Here is a 3,347-nt window from a genome sequence, read left to right on the forward strand (position 1 = left end):
AGAGAGAGAGAGAGAGAGAGAGAGAGAGAGAGAGAGAGAGAGAGAGACATAGATACACAGACATTACATATGTAAACATTTATGATGAACGGTTTTATTTTCAAAGTAATCTCTTTGTGTGTGTGTGTGTGCATGTTTTAAAACAGACATACATGCATACACACATTCACACGTGTGCATGCACACATACAACACTCACATTTAAGAATGGGGTGGAAATAAATGCATGTATTATATTATCATATTACATTATATTTCAAGAATTCTAATGGCAAACAGGCAACGTAAAATAAGTGATATAACAAAGTAATGATATAATATAAATTTTAAGCACTGTCATCATAACATTGGAAATAATGCACTTCTATTTTCACAGCTACCAGTCAACATGCTTCACAGGTTATTCACTATAAAATAGCACAGTATTTCTAGATTTTTTTTAAAGAAACTACCTACCCTTTTTGTGCCTTGATAGCTTCTATGACAACTTTATGAAAGCTATTCATTTTTATTGTCAATTTAAATATCTTTCAGTTGTATCCATGATTAATTTGAAGCTGGTTAAAAATACCATATCTACCTCTATTTCTACTGAACAGACAGAGCAGATGAGAAATAAAAACAACAGAATGTAGTGCTTCTACAGTACTGGCTGCTGCTGTCTCTCACACATGAATGTTAAGAGACCCAATCAATGAGACAACTCTATTCCAGCAGACTGCTGCTTGCAGTAGCAGTCAGCAGTACAAGTTTATCAGAGGGCCAAATTGGTATATGGTGATAACAATGTTAATGTTGATGATTATGATGATGTTGATGATAATACTCTCAATAAAAATAGTTGTAATAGTGATGTTATTCACAGCACTAAACTTACAGAAAATAGGCTCTCCATTGCTTTCAACAATGACTATTCTACTTGGTTTACCAATGGAATTATCTTATTAAATTATAGTATTCCAAAGATACTCTTAACATAATGACAGATGGAAACACCTTGGCATGTGATCCTTTTGAATTACAGATATGATCCATTTGACAGGCTTCTCACAGTTTCCCTCTACACAATTTTAGTCATATATCTTGGGTTGCCCCACTTACCTAAAGTGATGTTTGGCGAAATTAAACCAAGGACCACAACAAATACCAAATGAACTTCTTAATTATTCAGCAGTAGAGCCCACATAAACACACAGATATATATATATATATAGTTAAAAAAAACAATAACAAAAAACAACAAAGTGAGGACGTGATACGGATAGTGTTATTGGACGCTCGGGAAAGGAAAGAGAGAGTGTATGACATTTCGGGCGTAGCCCTTCGTCGGAAAGATGGAAAGTTCGGAGAATGGAAAAACGGAGAAAGAGGAAATATATATATATATATATATATATATATACACACAAACATATATATATATACATATATACACACACACAAACTCATATACACTTACTTTTTAAAGTATTATTTTTCAATAATGGCATATAATTTTGTTATACAGCATAGCATCATTCACCTACATTTTTCATCAACTTGTCTGACTACAGACCCAAGCACTCAACAAAAGCAAATCCTGTATTTAAAAAGTTTGTTTCACAGCTACATGGTTTTGGGTCTGATATAGAGCACAATAATTATGTGACTTCTAAAATAGTTATGGATTGACCAATACTTTATGACTGAATCTGTGTGGAAGCCTGTCATATATACATAATACACATACATACATGCACACATCTGCATGTGAGTATGTGTGTGTTCATGTTAATGTAAATACTGATGTGGTTTCAAACAGTGTAATAGGAGTTCTGTATAAAATTGTAACTTAGCAATTGTAACTTACCAAATATATATTGATATAGTAAGCATCATTTCGAAAAATGCTTGGAGTATATATAATCGGCTAATCCTTGAAGACAGTAATTGGACTCCAGCATGGCTGGAGTTCAATTACTGGAATCAGCAAAAGAACAAAACATCATAAATAAATCAGATGTACTATAAAATGTACATATGTATCTCTCTCTCTCTTTCTGCATATACATACATACATTACATACATACATAAATACACATATATTTATAGATCAGTAGTTCATATATCTGAAAAAAGAAGTGCACTCTAAGACATTAGAGTAATAGTATATTTAGAAGGTTGTTGGTTATGGCCAGTCAGAGAGTGACCGACCATTGGTTTTGCACCTATAAAGCACTGAGCTGTATAGGCAAATCCTCAGACTCAGATGGTTGGAGGCCATTTGAGTTTGACAGGTCACCTATACAGCTAAGTGCCTTATAGTCGTGAAACCAATGGCCACTCTCTGACTGGTCATAACAAACAAACTTTTATATGTATGTATGTATGTATATATATATATATATATATATATATATATATATATATATATACAGACAGACAGACAGTCATTTTTTGGCATACTCCATCTGCCAATATGAACATTACAACTATTACATAAGACCACGCCCTGCCAGAAACAGCTGTGTATGTACATGTGTGCATATATATATATATATATATATATATATATATATATATATATATATATATATACAGACAGACAGACAGTCATTTTTTGGCATACTCCATCTGCCAATATGAACATTACAACTATTACATAAGACCACGCCCTGCCAGAAACAGCTGTGTATGTACATGTGTGCATATATATATATATATATATATATATCCAAAGTTTTTAATTTTTACATTTAAGAGAGAGATTTGACGCTAATATCCATATCAATGTATTTTATTCCTATGTCAACATTTCTGTATAAAGCTATATATATATATTTTGCAATACCAACTTCAGGAAACCTGCTTATCACCTAGTTACCTACTGTTCCAGCAGACACACTAGCCAAATCAACTACATCCTCGCCAGAAATAGGGAGAGAGGACTGCTTATAAATGCCAAAACCTTCCCAGGCAAAGAATGTAAACCTTAACACAGATTAGTAGTTAGCAACTTCGGGATCAAGGCTAAATGGATGCCCAGAAGTAGCCCAGCTTGGAGGAGAAGGGTCTGGAAGCTTAAAGATCCTGCAAATGGACAGAGATTTAGAGATGTGTTACTTGAAGCCTTTGACGAAATAGAAGGGGATATAGCATCACATAATGTGGAAGACAATTGGAGGTTTCAACGGGACAACATGCCGAGAGCCACCAACCAGATCTGTGGTTGGTGCAAAGTCCCCTCTCGACCCAACATAACGTGGTGGTGGAACAGTGTAGTTGACAGGGCTATTAGACAAAAGAAACAAGCTTGGAAGGACTGGAAGAATGGAGGTAGCAGGGAATTGTATCAGACTGCCAGAAG

At 34.3% G+C, this 3,347-nt stretch overlaps 1 protein-coding gene across 1 annotated transcript in view; it reads right to left on the reverse strand.

The window, feature by feature from the left end:
* The window catches only part of LOC106874321 (uncharacterized), a 466,970-nt gene that overhangs the window by 254,357 nt on the left and 209,266 nt on the right, over positions 1 to 3,347 (reverse strand). The window lies entirely within an intron of this gene.

The sequence above is a fragment of the Octopus bimaculoides genome, chromosome 2 (assembly GCF_001194135.2).
Source record: "Octopus bimaculoides isolate UCB-OBI-ISO-001 chromosome 2, ASM119413v2, whole genome shotgun sequence".
Lineage (NCBI taxonomy): Eukaryota > Metazoa > Mollusca > Cephalopoda > Octopoda > Octopodidae > Octopus > Octopus bimaculoides.